The sequence below is a fragment of the Macaca fascicularis genome, chromosome 1, assembly GCF_037993035.2.
Source record: "Macaca fascicularis isolate 582-1 chromosome 1, T2T-MFA8v1.1".
Taxonomy (NCBI): Eukaryota; Metazoa; Chordata; class Mammalia; order Primates; family Cercopithecidae; genus Macaca; species Macaca fascicularis.
In genome coordinates, this window is record NC_088375.1 from 16060179 (window position 1) to 16081632 (window position 21454).

A 21454-nucleotide genomic window follows, 5' to 3' on the forward strand; every position below is an offset into this window, starting at 1 on the left:
TCAGCTATTTTTTATATTTTTGGTAGAGACAGGGTTTCACCATGTTGGCCAGGCTGGTCTCGAACTCCTGACCTCAGGTGATCTGCTTGCCTTGGCCTCCCAAAGTGCTGGGATTCCAGGTGTGAGCCACCATGCCCAGCCTGTTTTTATTAATTTAAAAGGATTTTTTTTTCATTTTTGCCTTAATTTCATTGTTTACCCAAAAGTCATTCAGGAACAAGTTGTTTAATTTCCATGTAAGTACGTGGTTTTAAGAGTTCTTCTTGGTATTGATTTCTGTTTTTATCCCACTGTGGTCCAAGAGTATGGATGATATTACTTCCTTTTTTTAAAATTTATTGAGAGTTGCTTTATGGCTGAGCATGTGATGTGGTTGATCTTGCAGTATGTTCCATTTACAGATGAGAGGAATGTATATTCTGTAGTTGATGGGTGGAGTATTCTATAGATTTCTGTTAGGTCCCATTGGTTAAGTGTCAAATTTAAGTCCAGAATTTCTTTTCTTTTCTTTTTTTTTTTTTTTTTTTGAGACAGAGTCTCACTCTGTTGCTCAGGCTGGAGTGCAGTGGCCGGATCTCAGCTCACTGCAAACTCCGCCTCCCGGGTTCACGCCATTCTCCTGCCTCAGCCTCCCGAGTAGCTGGGACTACAGGCGTCCGCCATCACGCCCGGCTAGTTTTTTTGTATTTGTTAGTAGAGACGGGGTTTCACCGTGTTAGCCAGGATGGTCTCGATCTCCTGACCTCGTGATCCGCCCGTCTCGGCCTCCCAAAGTGCTGGGATTATAGGCTTGGGCCACTGTGCCCAGCCCCAGAATTTCTTTGTTAGTTTTCTGCCTCAATGATCCGTCTAATGCTGCCAATGGGGTGTTCAAGTCCTCCACCGTAATTGTGTGGCTGTCTTAGTCTTTTCGTAGCTCTATAAGTACTTGTTTTATGAATCTGGGTGCTCCAATGTTGGGTGCATATATATTTAGGATAGTTAAGTCTTGTTAAATTGAACACTTTATCATTATGTAATACCCTTCCTTGTCCTGTTTTACCGTTGTTGGTTTAAAGTCTGTTTTATCCAATATAAGAATAGCGACCCCTGCTCCTTTTTTGATGAAAGGTTTTCAGTTTTTGCTGGAATTCAAGGGAAAATCTTTTAGAGCTAACCTAGTTGAATGTGAGTTTTAGTTTCTATCACAAGTTCTGTGCCATTTTTAGCTTCTTTAGCAAACTTAACCAATCGTTGAGTTTAAAGGGTACAAGTTAATGAGATTTTAGAATTTTGCAGTGCTTTTTCTGTCTGTCAGCTCCTCACACAAGCAGTGCTTCTTAATCTAGCACAATAAATGTTCTGGTCCCATCTTAGATCAATTATATCTTGAGGCATAACTAGCCACCACAAAACTTCATGGTTTAGAATAGCAATGCTGTGCTATTTCCCACTGTTGCATGGGTTGGCCTGTGGTTCTGCTGCTGCTGTCACCTGGACCACTTGAACAGTTTCATTCAGCAGGTAGATGAGCCAGGCTGGGAGGTCTAGAGGCTGGCTGCCAAACTAGGAGCCTTGGATCTCCTCCATGGGACCACTCAGTCTCCCAGGGGCCAGACTAGGCATCTTCACAGCCAGGTGGTGTTTGGGTTTGGAAAGGGGAAATCTGAACACTTCAAGGACTCTTACAGCCCAGCTTCCCAGACAGGCACCATGTCATTTCTGCCACATTCTGGTGGTTAAAGCCATTCCCAAGGACAACTCAGATTCTGGGGGTAGAAAAAGTGACTCTGCCACATTTGCACAGTGGTATGATTACAGGGAGGCATTATTTGTCAATATTACAACATACCAGACTCCTTGAACTTCATCAGATGAAATACAGAAGGAGGCTCAGAACTGACAGATGTAGCCATCCCCAAGACAGAGGCAGAGATTACGTGAGACAAGACTGCCCAGGAGGATCTCTGCTATTGCTCATTGATATCCCTTGTTCCTGCCAGCCACAGTAGGAATATAACCTGGCGATAAGGGTCACTTTGGCTCCATAACAACGTCTTGAGAAAAAAATGACAGCTCGCCTGCCCCAATACCACTCACTCTTAAACAATACATTTTTTTTAAACCCAGTTCAATTGTAGTTGGACACAGGGACTTTAAAAGAGCACATCGCTTGACAAAACCTAAATCGTGCTTTTATTGTGGGAAGAATACAGTTAACCTAAAATGGCTGTTCTGTTTTATGTCTCTTTGCAACATATAGTACAGTATTCCTAGGGAAGGTCTGTTTTCTTTTACCTCCTTGGACATTTTAGAGTTTTCTTTTCACCATTTTCCTTTTCAGTTTCTTGTTTTCCAAAATAACTGGCTTTATTTTGGTCAAATTTAATCTACTTCACCCCAACCTGAGGCAGTCAAAATATAGATGGGCTTGTTCTCCCTCCTGAAGTCTACTGAAGCCATTAGTGGAAACATGAAATGTTCACAGGATAGACTCTGATTCTTTTCAGAAAATGAGAAATACACTCCAGAGGGGAGGCAAGCTCCCCAAGGCTGTAGACCAAGAAAGTATCCTGTCTTCCCCTCCCTGAAAGGGATGCATTTGTGTCAATAAGAGTTCTTGGTCATGAGCTACAAAACTCAAGTCTAGCTAACTTAAGTAGAAGGATTTGTTGGAAGATGTTGCAAAGGGCACAGACTTCTGAAAAGGCTAGCAAAGCAGGCTTTGCAGCTATTGGACAAGAGCCAAGTCTAAAATCACACTACAGCTGTGAAGGAGTCACATCTTGGCAGGTGAATCCAGACACTGGCATCATGTCATTGATACCATGAGCCTGGATACTGGACACTGCTACTGCCACCGCAGCTGCCCCCAGAAACTGGATGAACACCACCCTTCCAGAATGCATTCCACATAACCTTGCTTCTTTGTGTCTCCAGCTCATTAGTCAATGTCTGATGTGGGTTTAACAGATTCACAAAGCCAAGATTTCACGTGTGTGCTCTAGATGGAAGGGAGCCCGGGAAAGAAAGTGTCTGACTCTCCAGTTTCTCTGATGGGAGGTGGTGACTGCCTATCCCTGAGAGTCACAAAATGGGTAGATTAATTGAAGTAATGCTAGTTGCTGTAACTATTAGGCCCCAAATTTCAGTGGCTGATGCAACAGACGTCTGTTATACATTCATATAGAGTCCAATCAGTGAGTGGAGGTAGTCGGGGAAGGGGATGGTTTCATTCTGCACTACCAAGGATTCAGGCAAATAGAAGCTCCGCCTATTCCCTAGCACATTGCTTTCAAGTCCACCTTGGACTTCAGTACCAAGCTGGCAGTAAGTGGGAGATTGCATGGAAGATTGTTATGAGCTTGGCCTAAACCTGGGATACATCATTTCCTTGTACATTCTACTGTCCACAATTGACTTGACTACAAAAGAGGCTAGGAAATGTTATCTAGCTGAGTACCCAGGAAAAAAAGTAAAAGGCTTTGGTGAACAATTAGCTAGTTCTGGTGCAGTACATAATTGCCCAAACCTAGAATAGGGGCGTAGATCTCAGATAGCCCAAAAGAATGATCAAGGTTCATGGCACATCCTATTTCTGTTGTCTGGTACCATAATGAATGATTGATACAAATTCTATATCAAGAATACAAATAGGATGGGCACAGTGGCTCATGCCTGTAATCCCAGCACTTTGGGAGGCTGAGGCGGGTGGATCACCTGAGGTCAGGAGTCCGAGACCAGCCTGGCTAACATGGTGAAACCCCATCTCTACTAAAAATACAAAAATTAGCTGGGCATGGTGGCACACGCCTGTAATCCCAGCTCCTCGGGAGGCTGAGGCAGGAGAATCACTTGAACCCAAGAAGTGGAGGTTGCAGCAAGCTGAGATCGCGCCATTGCACTCCAGCCTGGGCAACAAGAGCGAAACTCCATCTCAAAAAAAAAGAGAGAAAGAAAGAAAGAATACAAATGAGGAAGCCCCATTTTTCTATTCTATTCTTTTGGCTTATATATTCCAGAATAGAAGTAAATTATTTTCTTGTTAATGTAAGAAAACAGGATTGTGGTGCCCCTACTGCTCTTGAGTTCAGGAGTATTACTTGCATCTACCTAAACAGGGAGCCTGTCAGGAAAACATTCTAGAGTGGACAGATTAATCATTGGCTTTAAATCTAAGTCAAATTAATAGATAATGAATGTTAGAAGGCCAAAGGGGGGCACCAAGTTCAAGGGTTTTCAAAAGAAATGGAATCTGTTGAATCGTAAATCCCGTTTAACCATCCTTTGTTTAGGTGGATACAGAAAGATGGGAAAGTGAGAGTCCGTTTCTGCTCTTCTTTAGTCAGTCAAGTGACCTAGGCTGATGGGTTAGCTTATTTCTATGAGAACAGGAGAAAAATGAATGAGGAATCACCATGCTGCCAACAGCAGGAGCCAGGCAACTTGAAAATACTGTGTGAAGAGGTGAAGGATCAAGAATACGAACAGAAAGCAGAAGGCATTGGAGGGAGTTTTCTTGTGAGATGCATGTGAACTCTGGGCTAAGGAGAGAATACAGAGAGTGTGATGGTGACAAGTACCCTCCGAAGGGGTAGTCTCATCCCTTCCTCCCACCTAACTAATGGGAAAAGCAAACCCAGAGAAATGAATAGGCTTTCCCAAGGCTTACAGCAAGTTAGAGGTAGAGCTAGTCAAACCCACATGGCTGTCTCTTAACCAGGACTTCCCCTTCCACCTCACCATTTCACCTTCTTCTCTCATTCCTGCTTTCGGGTATTTGTTTGGAATTTGTATCATAGTGTTTATTTAGTTCATTAAACACGAAAAACTGGTGTATAATTCTTTTTGTCACTTGCATAGACCCTTGAAAACTCCATATCTTTTTTTAGTTAGGAAAAATCCCCACTTTCTATCAGGATATACAGAGCATCGCAAGTGACTTGGCCTATCAGAACCTTGATTTCTTCCTTAGAGCCTCAATGTGATTTCTAAGTCTCTTCCCAGCTTTGACAGTTCATCAGTTCACAAGATAAAAAATAATTCCACCACAGGACATATTTAGGGGAAAGTTGAACTTCTCCCTGTTGCAGTGTGAAGATAATTCCCTCCTAGGGGGGAGATTGGATATAATTGTTTTATCTCCCAGTTTGGGAGATATACCATGGCTGGAGGCCATGGCTGGTGTCACAGAAGTTGAGCAACTATTGGATCCCTGCTAGAACAAGAAAGGCCAGTGTGCCTTAGCGTTAGTCTATCGGCTGGTGGCAGGACTGGGCTTCGGAAGGACCACTGCAGAGAAGAAACAGAATGGAGGAATTTCAGGCAAAAGAAAGAGGAGGGCTTGCTACAATGGCAGGTGAGGGAATCCAAAGGTCTGGGATGAGACTGGGAGGTTGAAACCCATGGTTATTCATCCACAGAAGTGGGAGAAAAGAGAGAACATACAGCACAGAGGCAGGTAGGGGCGGGTGTTACAGAGATGGAATAGGAATGGAAGAATCAAGGGAATAGGGAAATATACGAGTTGAATATTCTTTATTTGAAATACTTGGGACCAGAAGTGTTTTGGATTTTGGATTTTTTTTATTTGGAATATTTGCCTATACATAATGAAATATCTTGGGGATGGGACCCAAGTCTAAACACATACGTATTTATGTTTCTTATAAACCCTATATACATAGCATGAAGACAATCTTATGCAAGATTTTTAATAATTCTGTGCAGGAAACAAAACTTGTGTACAATGAAGCATCAGACAGCAAAGGTGTCACCATCTCAGCCACCCATTGGGCAATCTGTGGTTGTTTGGAATCACCATCATTCCTGACTCTGATTTTATGTGCTACTGATAAGCATTTATTTTCTTATAATTGTTCACACATAAGGACTTAACAGTAAAAAAAAAGTGACACACCATTAATACCGTGAATAAATGCTGTGTTCAGGGTACCTGTGCAGCTCAGTGACATCACCAGAATACCTGGATCCGCTGCTAGGCAAGAGCAGCAGCACACAGCTGCAGGCTCCTGGTCTCCACCCAGGGTGCTGGGGTTTGATTAAAAGGTTAATGTACACTGCATTTTATTTATTTAGGTTGGAAGAAACATGAGAAGCAGTTGAGAGACCAAGAAGTGGGTCCTCTAGGGATGAGGAGGCCTTCTGCTGTGTGACTTTTATAAATGGCCAAGAGGGTCTTTTTCTCCTTGGGGACACTGAAGAAACTGTAGGCTGTGCACCCGCATTTTGACTGTTCCCATCACAAGAGGTCAGGTGTGGAATTTTTCACTTGTGGCATCACGTCAGTGCTCAAAAGGTTTTGGATTTTGGAGCATTTAAGTTTTTGGATTTTTGAATTTGGAATGCTCAACCTGTAGTACAAATGCTGGGCAGCATGAAACACTCACTTGAGGTTAGTGATCATTATTTTAAAGAGAGATCTGTAAAGATTAATAACTGTGTGGTTTTCTCTAAGCCACATTCAATATTGTGGATGTAGGCGTGGAAGGGCAGAGTTAGAGCTAACCAGGACTGGGTTGAACCAAGTGAGTGTCATGAAGCTGAGAATGTATTTAATATGTAAGGTTGTGACAATGATTATAATACTTGGCCATGAAGTGTAAGCTGAGGATGAAGGGAAGTGAGGGTGTGAAAGAGGTAAGAAACAGGACCAATGAATCGTGGATCTGGGAAGGCTGCAAAGATTGTGGAAGTTGAAAGATTAGAGGAAATGAGCTGGAAAAATGAGGTGGTTACTGGAAAATGTTTCAAACTGATATCTTTAGAGGGAAAGCAATTTTTTTATAATCAAACTCTAGTGTTATCACCCTGGGAATGACTGGCTGAGGTTGAGGGGAAGATGAGATCTTTGCAGGGGTAGAGATTGGACTGGGCACCAGGATGTTGGAAAGAGCATCTCTATGGCTATTTACATCCCCAGGAGTAATGGCAGGAGGCATGGTGGACAGAGTGACTGAACCGGAGACACAATCTTTATGGAAGGAGTGGGAATGACCAGAGAGGCCATAGGAGATGGCAATGAGTTGGAGCATGGGATTAGGATGACAGAATGGCCTGAGAGCATCAATGAGAAACACAAGGATGTCTTCCAGTGCTGACCAAGTGGTGAGAGGCATGTGTGAAAGGATTTTGAGATTTGGATGGGTGGAACAGTTAAGTTGGGATCAGAAAATGTGATCTATAGAGAGGCAAGGAAATTAGACTGCAGGGAATCCTGGGCTTCCCATAGCAAATGACGTGAACTGCATGCAGTAAAGCAGCCTTGTCTCATGGGAGGATGAAGACGATCCTGTAGTCTAAGGCTGGGTCATCTGCATGGAAGGCTTTGAGGTGACTGAAATGAAGTTGATCTAGGCATGGAGGTATGCGTGCACAATCCTCATTAGTGTAAGGCTGCTACATGTTTCTCATGGTGAGATCTGTTTTCCAGAAATCGTCTTACAGGAGGTAGGTGTTAGGAAATAGAAAAGAGTCATCTAATAAGATGAGTTTTTGGAAAGCAGGAGAAAACAATGATACCATAAATGCATGGTGTTATATGGGCATTTGCCTTTTTAATTATTTGTGTAACTTTATTTCCTCAACTTACTCATTTCTCAGTATTTCCTTGTGATGAGTGATACAGCATTTGTATATATTTTCTACATTTCCATCAATCAAATATATACAGTTTTTGCTCATCTAATAGTTCAAACAAAAAATAATAGAGATTACTTTGTTCTTTTATTTAAAATAAAGTTGTAATGAAAGTTATATTTGTGTTTGAGTGTTTGTGTTGATCATGAATCTCTGAGGTCAGGGCCTTGTCCTTAGTGTCAGGTATGTGACCACATGGTTGGCAATCAATAAATGTTTTCTTGATAACAACATTATAAATAATAATTTGAAAACCAAAGCCAGTTTGTTTTCAATAGACTTACAAAGTTTATGCATTGAGGTTTTTCTATTCCTGCAGACTATGAAAAATTAACTAAGTCAGACTCCATTGACTGTGAGCCCTTCAAACGCCGGGGCTTCATGGCTTTTTCACGTAACTCTCCCCAGTGCATTGACTGGCTCATGGTAGGATGCCCAGTAAATATTGGTTGGATGAGAAGGTAGACAGTTGCAAGTTTCTTGAACACCAAGTACATACCAGGTACCATATTAGGTTCTTTACTTGTATTATCAAAATATTCCTTATAACAGCTCTATAAAGTAAGTAGGTGCTATTACCCAACTGTCGACATGAGAAATCTGAGCGAATGAATTTAAGTAAGGTGCCCACGGCCACACAGTCCCCAGTGGTAGAGGAGCATGAACACCTAGATGTGACTGACCCCAAAGTCCACGGCCTGTACAGTAGACTCCGGTGCTTGAGAGGGAAGGAACAGAGGGAGGAAGGTGGGTTAAATAAGGAGAGAATATGAAAGAAAAAAATGATTAACCATTTTAGAAAGTATTTTTGGTTGTTGAAATTAAACAAATAAAAGTTGGTTTTACCAGAATTCATTCTTAAAGGCTATTGTGGTAGCACCTTTGTAGGTCACTTCTAGCAGCTCAGCTGTTTGAATTATTGGCTGTCTTAGCAATTTTGCTTTCAATGTTCATTCTGCAAGACTTAATTAAAGTCATGAAACCTAGATGGCTCTTGTAGAATGAACATTGAAAGCAAAAGGCACAATTATCAGGATGTAGCTACACATTACCACCACGTCTGGAAAATATCAAAAAATAGGATTTATGTTTCTGTCTGTGTGAAATGTTATCAGCCATCTCATAGTTTGGCTAACACCCCATAATCACTGGCCTGTGGGGACATTTAAAAATATCTGTGTAACTGAATCTTATCTAAAGCAAATCCAACCCAAACCTTTATCTTAGCTGGCTAATCCATACAGAGAGATAGCGTTCCCACTAATCTTGGAGTTATCTAGAATTTTCTCTGCTCTATGACAACATTCAGGTCATTAGCAAATGCTTAGTTCTTAGGTCTGTATAAATTGAGTAATCTGTCAAATCCCTTGGTTCCAAACTTGCCCATACAATAATGAGTTATCCATTCAGAATCCCTGACCACGTATTTTTCTTCATTGCAAATTGTGTGACCTGTTAATAGGAGAGACAAAGTCCTGTTTGTCTAGATAGCGAAACTGGGAAGAAAGAGGGCTTCTTGCTGAACGTGAACAGGGTCTGCATATCTTAACATTCAGCACTCAAAAATAAATTCACGGGAGAAAAAGAAAATAATACAACTTTGAATTAAATATTCTTTAATTAGAATATTTATTCTAAGGACTCTTCTGAGTAGAGTTGGGTGCATTAGTTTTCACATCTTTAAACGGGGCAGGAGTAGTGGGAAATCATATCACTCACAGAGATAACTATCATCTATTTCAAAGTTTCTTATTCTTATGCTTCTAAACTGCCCAGTGTGAGTTACAATGTGTACTTAGTGATTTGGTTAATTTCGTTTTCTCCCATGAGCTGGTTGAAAATAAATAAATTCAGGAAACCTTGGCTTGTAATTTGTCAAGCCTCATTAGACAGTGTGTGATAAAAGAAGAATACTGATTTTAAATTCAAAAGAGCAGACCCTTCCACAAGACGAGTCTCTTTTGAGAATCAGCGCCCTGGAAATTATGTCTGCATAGCCAGGTTGATGTATACATCAGATAAGATACTCTGAAGCATTCCTTTTTAAATTGATAAGTGTCACATAAATACATAGTGTTGTGAAATAGAAATTCTGTGAAAAACCAGTGCTGTTTCATTTAAAGGTTTAAATTTAAACATTTAAAATCTAGCTTGCCAGACAGGTCACAGAACAAATTTTATTCGTATGGGCAGATCTTAAAGAATATGAAGTTCCTTGGGATGTAAAATTGTTACAATGTAAAATCTGTGCTAGGCTCACAAAATCAAACAAGTTATAAATTATTCAAACCTACTTTTGTCTTTTTTCTCTATTGCATACTGGGCCAATACACTTCTAGGTTCCCAGTATCACATTTAAAAGACACTGAAAGCCAGGCACGGTGGTGCATGTCTGTAATCCAAGGAGGATTATATGAGGCCAGGTGTTTGAGACCAGCCTGGGCAACATAGTGAGACCCCATCTGTAAAAAAAAAAAGAAAAGAAAAAAGAAAAGAAAAGAAAAAGAAAATTAATTAGGTAGGTGTGGTTGTACCTGCCTGATGTCCCAGCTACTCCAGAGGCTGAGGTGGGAGAATGACTTTAACCCAGGAGTTTGAGGATACAGTGAGCTATGATTGCACCTGTGCACTCCAACCTGGGTGACAGAGGCTGACCCTGTCTGTACAAAATATAAAATAAAATTTAAAAGACACACAGGTCCAGTGTTGCTGAAGGACTAGAAACTGGAACTAGGGGAGAAGTTGCCACTAAGGTAGTAAAGAACTGAACTCATTCAGTGGCTCAACAAGCTGATCCTATTCGTTGTTTTGGTTCTTGTCTGTGGCCTTAGTCATGTAACTATACTATTAGCACTCTGTTTCCCTGTCTTTAAGATTGGATTAATCTAAACAGAATTGATTACCAAGTGAATGTGTAACACTTAGGGAATAGGAAGTGTCCAGGACAGCTTCTTAGTGATGGTAATGATGGCAGTAGTCATGGCTCATACAGTGTCTCCCAAAGAGAGAGACTCAGTGTTTCTGTGTCTGGCCCTGGTGGTTTCAGGGAAGCTGAAACCTCCAAAAAGTGAGTCTTTGCTATGGCAGGGAAGCCCTATTCGTCAGAATCAGAATTAAACAGCAGTTGAGAGGATTGTCCCTTGATTTACTTTGTTGAGTAAATAAAATCATTTTTACCTCTCCCTAGGGGCTGATTTATTAGAAATTCTAGTATTTAAAACTGGAATAAGAAATTTTAAGTTTGCAACTATAATCCAATGGATAGAAAAATAAATATTTTAAGACCTAGAAAATCTCTACATGAATTTTGTTTCTATTGCGCGACCTTAAAGGAGGCTCCTTGAAATATAAAATTCTTTTTTTTTTTTTCCATTTGAGACGGAGTCTTGCTCTGTTGCCCAAGCTGGAGTGCAGTGGTGCGATCTCAACTCTCTGCAACCTCTGCCTCCTGGGTTCCAGTGATTCTCCTGCCTCAGCCTCCCAAGTAGCTGGGAATACAGGTGTACACCACCACGCCTAGGTAATTTTTGTATTTTTAGTAGAGACGGAGTTTCACCATGTTGGCCAGGCTGGTCTTGAAATCCTGACCTCAAGTGATCCACCCACCTTAGCCTTCCAAAGTGCTGAGATTACAGGCATGAGCCACCATGCCCAGCCTGAAATATAAAATTCTTACAATTCTTTCTTTCCACAAATTAAATATAGTGAGGTCTAACAAATACAGAGATGTCCTCTAAGAGCAGGTGGATGGGAATAGATGACCTGAATGTTCCTTCAAGCTTATGTTCTAGGATTCTGTCCCTGGAAAATGAGTGTGGGTAGAAGAGGAGCTGAGAAAGTTCCTCCCTGCCATGACATGGAAACTGCAGGAGAATTTTATGGGGCAGGGAGGGAGGGCGGTGGGAATCCCACTGTGACCTTCTTAAAAATGACAATCATTCAAAAATGTTTTAAAGTCTTTTTTTGACATTATTTCATTTGGTCACAAAGCAGCCCTTGATGTAACCAGCTGACAAGAGGCAATATAAATTTAGAATTCCAGCTTTAAGAAAAATGTTACGGGGGCCCTCGTCCTGTTAATATCTCTACCACTGTACATGCAGGAGGATATTAGAAGGGGCTATCAAGGAACCTCGCTGGGACTGAGCCCTGTCTCACACATCTTGTGTTCCCAGCCTGTAATGTGCACTCAGGGCTGTGGAAGTGAACTGCTCAGAGCTCAGCAATGGCCATATCTGATGGTCTCCTCCTTTTTGTAGCCCCGATCAATTCAGGAATAACCTTATGTGACCACAAAAGGAAATACATTTTCTAATAATCCAACATAAGTATCCCAACGTTTGTGCCTATAAGTCCCATCTGTAGTTTGAAAAGCACGGGCTAAGCTCTACCTATGTCTAAGAATGTCCACTTTGTGAGTTAGGGTCTGATTGTGCTCTATGGGTGGTTTGAGCTTTGTCCCTTGTCTAACATCCTCTGTGGTCACCTCACTGCTAGGTATATGCAGAACACCAGCCCAGTGCCTGGCATGCTGCAATGGCTAATGAAGGCAATGATCCTTTTAAAACTCAGCTAAAATAAATATTCAGCATATTTTTAAACATTTACAATGTTTTAAATGTAATCATATTGATGAAATTTTGGATTTTTTTATGAATCCAGTTAGATTCCTTTTTGTAGAATCCAATTTGATTTTTGGGAACAAAAACTCGTATTTGTTTCTCAAAGTACTCATATCAGTTAAGAAGGGAAATTGAAGGACCAAGAAGCCCAATCTTGAAAATGTGTTGTGTAGGCCGGGCGCGGTGGCTCAAGCCTGTAATCCCAGCACTTTGGGAGGCCGAGACGGGCGGATCACGAGGTCAGGAGATCGAGACCATCCTGGCTAACACGGTGAAACCCCGTCTCTACTAAAAATACAAAAAACTAGCCGGGCGAGGTGGCGGGCGCCTGTAGTCCCAGCTACTCCGGAGGCTGAGGCAGGAGAATGGCGTAAACCCGGGAGGCGGAGCTTGCAGTGAGCTGAGATCCGGCCACTGCACTCCAGCCCGGGCTACAGAGCAAGACTCTGTCTCAAAAAAAAAAAAAAAAAAAAAAAAGAAAGAAAATGTGTTGTGCATTTCGGCTTTAATCGCAATGTTCTCACTGGAAGGTTGTAAATCATCCCAACCTTTTCTTTCAAAGCAGCTTTTCTGGTGCAGGGGACCATGTTTAATGTCCCTTCGAAGTCCCATTATCTACATGTTTCCTCTTATCTCTTGGTAAACATCCTGCACCTTAGTTCTGGTCCCTATTACTTTGTTCCTGAAATGAGACTGTGGGTGGCTGGTTTCCCCATCACTGGTCTGTTCCTCTTAATCCCAGAAGCTTCAGGGGAATTTTCTTAAGTACAGCTTTCCTCATGTTTCCTTGGGACTTGAAAATCTCTTTTACCTGCCTGTTACTTACAGAATTAGGTTCAAATGTCTCCAGTTTGATCTAACTCTAACTTTCCTTCCACTCTCCCACTCTTTATGGATCCTGTCCTCTGGCCCAGGCCTCCCAGCCAGGAAGGTACCTCTCATGAGGCCTTTTGGGACGTAAGAGAAGGGAATATTTTGGTTTGATTTTTGGTTGCTGGACCTTCTGTTCAGGCAACCATTCGTCGGTTCCCAACTTTCCCAAGAGAATGCCAACCTTGCCTCCATCTTGGCAGGTGTGTCTACCAGCCACACAAGTTAGCTACAATCCTGTGCCTCTCAGAGAGAATATGTTAAAATTCACTGCAACTCAATACATAAGAATTGTCAAAACTAGATGGAGAGAAATTGTCTTAGTTCAGGCTGCTGCATCAACTATACCATAGACTGGGCAGCTTAGACAACAAACATTTATTTCTCACAGTTCTGGAGGCTGGGAAGTCCAAGATCGGGTGCCAGCAGATCTAGTGACTGGTGAGGGCCCATTTCCTGGTTTGCAGACAGCCATCTTTCTGCAATGTCCTCACATAGCAGAGAGAGAGCAAGCTCTCTCATGTCTATTCTCCTGAGGGCACTACTCTTATTCATGAGGGCCCCACCCTCATAACCCAATCACTTCCCAAAGGCCCCAACTTCTTGTTTGTTTGTTTGTTTGTTTTTGGGACGGATCCTCGCTCTGTTGCCAGGCTGGAGGGCAGTGGCACGATCTCGGCTCATTGCAACCTCCGCTTCCCAGGTTCAAGCGATTCTCCTGCCTCAAGCCTCCCAAGAAGCTGATACTACAGGTGCCTGCCACCACACCTGGCTAATTTTTGTATTTTTAGTGAAGATGGAGTTCACCATGTTGGCCAGGATGGTCTCAATCTCTTGACCTCATAATCCACCTGCATCAGCCTCCCAAAGTGCTGGGATTACAGATGTGAGCCACTGCACCCAGCCGGCCCCACCTTTTAATACTATCACCTTGGAGGATAGGGTTTCAATACATTAATTTGGGTGAGACACAAACATTCAGTCCATTGCAGAAATTATGCATCTCAAGGATTTCCTGAAAGGTATCCAGTTCTCCCAGTCCTCAAGAGTTTCTAGAATCTACTCTTGGATGATGCCAGGCCTCTGGAGAGCCCCATATGTAAGGCTGACTTGTTTTGACTACCTATAGAAATGCTTTTGCTTTATTGCACTTCGACCATATTCTAGCATCCTGCACTGTGAAATATTAAAACAGCCTGGCAAACCTTGTGCTTGCACTTATTGTGCAATGTTATTAAGGATGTTGTTCACCATATTGCACAATGTCCTCTTTATGAGGATCCTGGGGATATCATCTCTCTGGTGTCTTTGCCAGAAATAGCTATGATCCTTCCAAGGAATTAGTTTGTTTTTGCCTTAAAGACACAAGAAACCATTTGTGTTTTCTTTCTACATTGGCTTCTGGAAAGCCCGGAGTGAAATCTGTGGATCACTATTAGTAAATGTACTGGGTATCCTAGAATGCAATTAGGACCCTTGACATTGTTTCTGTATTTGTATTTGTCTTACCTCTGATTTGCACTTAAATTTCTTCACTTGCTTTCATACTATGTATACCTTTTAGATTAAGTTTATTCCTTCTTGAAATTAGGTGGGAATAAATAAGTCTGTCTGGGCTTGGCATTGGTAGGTGTGACAAAGGTGTGACAATGCAAACACAGCCACAATTAAAGGTGCCAAGAGTCAGTTTCGATGGAAATACCAGACAGAGACAGCCTTGCCAGCTTGACATTCATCTCTGCCAGGACTGCAAAAGGTCACATTGTGTGGGCAGGTTGACCTTCAGCATTTCCTCTGGAGGGAATATGCTTCAAACCTTCTGAGTCTTCCTGAGAATATGGACCTTCATTTACATTTGGACAACACAATTAGTGCATTTTCCAAAATTACTGGGTTTTATTATTTTCATATTCTTTTTTTAATATGATCTTGAGTGTGACTCTTTCACTCCTAAGAGTAGATTATCCAAGACTCACCTGAACCAAGCTTTTCAACTGTTGGCAGCTATGATGTATCTGTCAAGTCTAAGCCATCCTTCATGGCAAACTGTTTCCTCAACTGCCCTTTCACCAATGTAGAGACACCCACATGTTCCTCATAGTCTACTGTGCTATTTTACTCAGATGGTTAGAAATTCGAATTCTCGGCCGGGCACGGTGGCTCACGCCTGTAATCCCAGCACTTTGGGAGGCCGAGACGGGCGGATCACGAGGTCAGGAGATCGAGACCATCCTGGCTAACACGGTGAAACCCCGTCTCTACTAAAAAAAATACAAAAAAACTAGCTGGGCGCGGTGGCGGCGCCTGTAGTCCCAGCTACTCGGGAGGCTGAGGCAGGAGAATGGCTTAAACCTGGGAAGCAGAGGTTGCTGTGAGCCGAGATCTCACCATTGCACTCCAGCCTGGGTGACAGAGCGAGACTCCGTCTCAAAAAAAAAAAAAAAAAAGAAATTCGATTTCTCCATCTTCTCACATACACACAGACACACACATGTGCATGCATACACAGACCACAGACTCACACACATACTCATGTAACCAGCCCTCCCAGTTTAATGAAAAGGGGGAAAAAAAAAGCCCTGGCTTTCAGCTCAATGTGATAAATGGTAGAACCGGATAGAAGAATAAGGAAGGGGAAAATTGGAATGCACATTTTTGAGGTCTGCTGTTAAACCAGTTTTGCTAATTTCTTCAAGTGAAAATCCTCCTTTATGCTTTTTCCTTGTGTAATATATTTCTGAAAACTGTCGGCTGGGCGTGGTGGCTCACGCCTGTGATCCCAGCACTTTGGGAGGCCAAGGTGGGCGGATCACCTGAGATTGGGGGTTCAAGACCAGCCTGACCAGTGCGGAGGTTTAGTAGAAACCCCCGTCTCTACCAAAAATACAAAATTAGCCAGGCGTGGCGGCGCATGCCTGTAATCCCAGCTACTTGGGAGGCTGAGGCAGAATTGCTTGAACCCGGGAGGTGGAGGTTGCAGTGAGCCAAGATTGCACCATTGCATTCCAGCCTGGGCAACAAGAGTGAAACTCCATCTCAAAAAAAAAAAGAAAAAGAAAAGACAGAAAGAAAACGGTCTTATTTCCTCCACTGGAAGATAATTTCTTCCTAAATTGTTATTAATGTATAGCAAGACAGTGTTAGTGTGTCACTGTGGCAGATTGAGACCCCACCCCGCCGGAGCCTAGGGTCTGCAGTCCAAGAGTCCCAGTGTGCAGAGCGGTCAGGTTATGGTGGTCATTACTCTCTGGATGCCCCACTGTTTATAGTCCAGTATGCATTTCCATACATCTTCACCAGAGGGAAGAAACGCTTTGTATCGTAGAATGAGTTAAGAGACCCTTGAAATGTTTAAAAAAAAAAAAAAAAGAATGCTTTCAGCCAAGAGCCAAAGCGAGGAGGTCTGGCAGAAAGACAAATGGAGTCCAAAGATTTGGGATCAGGCTTTAACTGTCTCCCTTTTTATGTATGCAGCCTGCTTGGCTTTTCCCCTTCCTGACCTGGACTCCTATTTCATAGACTGCTATCCTAATAGCTCTGAATGTGCATTATGATTTGAAGGTTGTAGTTTTCCATCTCTGGCATATTATAGTCATCTTACTCCTGGGTTCTATATAGAGGCTTGGTCTAAACATAGCCTTTCTTTATCTGCCACCATATGTAAGGTAATACAATATACTGCTGTGGAGTTCCTCAACTGGTGCCTGTTCAGACAGAGATCTGGAGAAGAACTGTTTTATTTGTCCATTCAATCACTGCATCAACAACTTTGTTAGCACCTACTAATTACCAGACACTGTGAATAATGATATGAGATCCCAGAAAAAGTGAATAATGAATAGGGGTGGGAGTGGGTGAAGCGAAATGTTTTGTGTTTCAATTAAGTCTCCAAAGACATGTAGAAAGATTCAAAGACATTCTTTTGGCCATGACTGAATAACCAGTACTGAAATATTCTTACTATCATAAACAATTATAAAACTGAAAAATTACATTAACTAATACTTTGTGATAAGAAAAAACACATATTATAACCCTTAGAGAAGCTGCAAAAAATAAAAGAGGTATGGCTAAAAAACTGACTGAGAATAAAAAATAAAATGCCCAAAGTTGCTCAATTAAAAAATAATGACTGGGCCCGGTGTGGTGCCTCACACCTGTAATCCCAGCACTTTGGGAGGCCCAGGCGGGTGGATCATGAGGTCAGGAGTTCAAGACCAGCCTGGCCAATAGGGTGAAACCCCATCTCTACTAAAAATATGAAAAATTAGCTAAGTCTGGTGGTGGGCGCCTGTAATCCCAGCTACTCGGGAGGCTGAGGCAGGAGAATGGCTTGAACCTGGGAAGCAGAGGTTGCTGTGAGCCGAGATCTCACCATTGCCCTCCAGCCTGGGTGACAGAGCGAGACTCCATCTCAAAAAAAAAAAAAAAAAAAAAAAAAAAAGACTGGAAAGAATACAAATTTTAAAAGTTGGAAAAATAAAAACAAATAGGAAAATAGTAGACTTTCACAACAAAAGAGAGGCGTTTTATAAATTTTTCTAGCAGCTATGACATAGGACATATTGTTTTAATGCAAAGCAGATGAAGAACTACCCTACTAGTCTAAACTACGCCCATTAACCTTTAATCATTCGGATCCCTTAATCCTCTAATCATTGGATCATTAACATTCAAATATCCTGGAAGACTGGCTTATCTGTATTTTAAGAGGAAGCCGGTCCTATATTTTACATCAGTTCTTTGACCATTCGTTGGAGCTCTGGTTTTCAGCCTCTTTCCGGGCTACCTTGTAGCAATTTGAGGGTCAGTCATCAGTTTCTGCTTGGTTTCAAAGATCCAGGAGAAGCTTAGTGTTGTTCAAGACGCAGATGGACCCATCACAGCAGTTTAATCCATCCTCCATCCCGGAGCCACAAATGCTGACCGAAGAAAATTCTCGGGACGATTCAGGGGCCTCTGAAATCTGCTCCGAGATGTTGATAAAGAACCTTAGTAACTTGACTATCAACACTAGTAATGAATCCCCTTCCCCTCTACCAGAAGATTCACTCCATTGAGCAAGAGCAACAATCCTCAGGGAAACCAGAGATGACTTGCTTTACAGGAGGGGAGGATTAAGAACATTGCTGTCTGTGCAGAGAGAAAGGATGGCAAGATTCAGATACATGTTACTCGGCAGAGTTTGTACGCATGAAAGAATACTGACAAACACTGGGCTTAAGGGAGTTAGGAAGGAATCAAGACCATTCAAATGTCCCTGCAGTTTCTGCGTGTCCAATGGATGGGATCCTTCTGAGAATGCTAGAATAGGGAATTATGACACCAAGCCACTTCAGCCATAAAACTTATTCTTGCACCTTTTTCTTCTTGCTGGTAATTTTATATAGCAGGTTGTGAAAGGTACGCTATGCTGGTATAGACTATACACCAATAATATTAATGAGTTCTAGGATGTGTTTTTCTTCTTGTATCTTTTTCTTCCTACTATGATACTAGTAATTTGTAAGGGATCTGTGTAATTTGAATGTATGTGAATAACTTTAGCTCTACTGTTTGATTTGACCCAGAGATGATATAAGTATTCCCATGTGTCTTAGAAGCCCAAAGTCAGTGAGATGAAACCCAACATCGAGAAACTGAAGCAAAGTTACTTGTGGATAAAGAAAGCATTAGGTAGTTTGGCTATAGCATAATAACTAGATTTTCTGGCTTTCAAAAATTTGGATTGCAATCACAGCAAACTTATTTTTACAGTTTTCAGTACAAAAAGGTGTTTATATAGAAACAATAAAGTTGACATTTGAGTACTTTAAAAAAAAAAAAGGAAATAGTAGACTTTCACTCAGTCATATAAATAACCACATTACGTGTAAATGGATTAATTGCTATAATTAAAAATTGGAGATCATCAAACTAGATAAAAAAGCAAGTCCTAACTACATGCTGTTTACAAGAGATGTTTTAACTATAAAGATCTGGAGAGTCTTAGGAACCCTCACACCTATTTTGCTTTGTGCTATTTAAAAATAAAAAGATAGAAAATTATATTCCTTACAAACACTAACTATAGGAAACCTGGATTAGTTTATTAATATCAGACTTCAAGATGAGGTGTATCACCACATTAAAGAAAGATATTTCATAATAATTGAAGAGTTAATTCATCAAGAAGACATAACAGTCCTAAATGTTCATATACCTAGTAATAGAACTACAAGAAGCAAAAACTGACTGAATTAAAAGTAAAAACAGAAAAATCTACAACTATCGTTGAACACATCAACACTATACCTTCAGTAAATGATAGAAAATGCACACAAAAATATTAGCATCTAGAATATTTGAATGATACTGTCAATCATTTGAAACTAATTGACATTTATGGAACACTTCACGTAGCAACAGCAGAATACAGATATTTTCAAGAGCACTTGAAACATTCACCTAAATAGGCCATGTGCTAAGCCATCAAATAACACTCAATAAATTTCAAGAGATGGAAATAATAAGTGTTCATTCTCCAGTAACACTGGAATTAAAATTGAAACTTACAAAAATTTGCATCATAAAAATTCCCCAATATTTGGAAAATAAGCAACACGCTTCTAAACTCGTGAGTCAAAAAAGAAATAACTAAGTCAATCATGAAATAACTGAATTGAATGAAAACAAGACACAGCATATAAAAAAACACGTGGGATGTAACTGAAGCAATGTATTGAGAGAAATGTACAGCTGTAAACGTTTATATTAGCAAAGAAGAAAGGTTTAAAATCGAGATGTGAGCCAGGGTTTGGCAAACTAGGGTTCATGAGCTTACAATGGCTTTTACATTTTTTAAAGGAAGAAGGGAAGGGGAAGAGAAAGAGAAGCAGGAGGAGGAAGAGAGGCAGCTGCAACGGAGACCATATGTGGCCCACAAAGCTTAAAATATTTACTCTCTGGCCCTTTACAGAAAAAAGTTAGTGACCCCTGACATAAGTTTTCACCTCGTACTAGAAAAAACTGATGATGGTAAATCCAAAGCAAGTAAAAGGAAGAAAATTTTAAAGATAAGAGTTGGATGTCTATGGTTTCTCTAGAAAATAGAGAAACAATAGAGGAAAATTAATGAAACTAAATGATGCTTCTTTGGAAAAATCAAGAATGCCAACTTTCACCACTTCTACTCAGCAGCATACAGGAGATCATAGCCTGTGCAATAAGGTGCCAAGAAAGATAATAAAGTCAAAAAGATTTTTTAAACTTCTAGAAATTGTTGCCTACATTCACCGTCTCTGCTTCTTCCCCTCCCGTTATTTCTTGAATTCACTCTCATGAGACTACCCCTCCCCCACCATTCCCCTACAACCTGTCTTGCAAAGATCACCATACACCTCCATACTGCCAAATCTAACAGTTAATTCTTCATGTAATTTGACCTGTAAGCATCATTTGATGGAACTGATGTTCCCTCTTCCTTTAAACTCTTTTTTCACTTGTCTTTTGGGACTTCCTGGTTTTCTTTCTAACTCACTTGCCATTTCTGTTCTATCACTTTATTGGGATCTCTTCACCTGTCCAACTTTTAAATGTTGGAATGCTTAGAGTTTACTTCTCAGACCTCTTCTCCATGCTCTCTGTACACTTTCTTGCTAGCATATAGGTGATTTGAAATAGCCCCTACTGCTAATAATTCTCCTAGATTTTATAAATCTCTAGCCAGGACTTGTCCCCTGAGCTCCAGATTCCTTAATTCAGCTGCCTCCCTGACATCTCCATTTTTATATATTAGGCACTTAAAACTTAACATATGTAAACGTAAATCCCTGATCTTCCCTTCACTCCTACCCAAAGGCTGGTCCTCCTGCAATCTTCCTCTCCTCTGTAAATAGTAATTTCATTCTTCATCCTGCTCAGGACAGAAACCTGAGCATCATTTTTTTCTCATCTTTTCAATATCCCATGTCTAAATTCGTTAACAAATCTCATCAGACTGCTTTCAGATATATCCAGAATCTTATCATTTCTCACCACTTCCTCCAACCACCCAGGACCAAGTCATCATTCTCTCCCATCTGGGTTAACTAACAGCTTCACAACTGATGCCCTGGCTCCCACTCTTGTTCCCTCGACAGTCCTTTCTCTGGGCAGCAAGCCAGAGCGGTCCTCCTAAGACATAAGTCAGACTACATTTCTTTTAAGCTAAAGCCATCCAACTGTTCCTCTAACTCATTCTAAGTAGGATCTGCCCCTAGCTATCTCTCTGCTTCATTTACTGCTTTCCCACTTGTGCCCTCTACTATAGACTTTCTTGCTGCTCTGGAACATATAATAAGTAT

The 21454-nt window shown here is 41.2% G+C and overlaps 1 protein-coding gene and 1 pseudogene across 16 annotated transcripts in view; both read left to right on the top strand.

Annotated features, from left to right (window-relative positions):
- The window catches only part of PCNX2 (pecanex 2), a 309218-nt gene that overhangs the window by 242071 nt on the left and 45693 nt on the right, over positions 1-21454 (top strand). The window lies entirely within an intron of this gene.
- On the top strand, positions 563-18961 carry LOC135970996 (developmental pluripotency-associated protein 3 pseudogene; annotated as a pseudogene).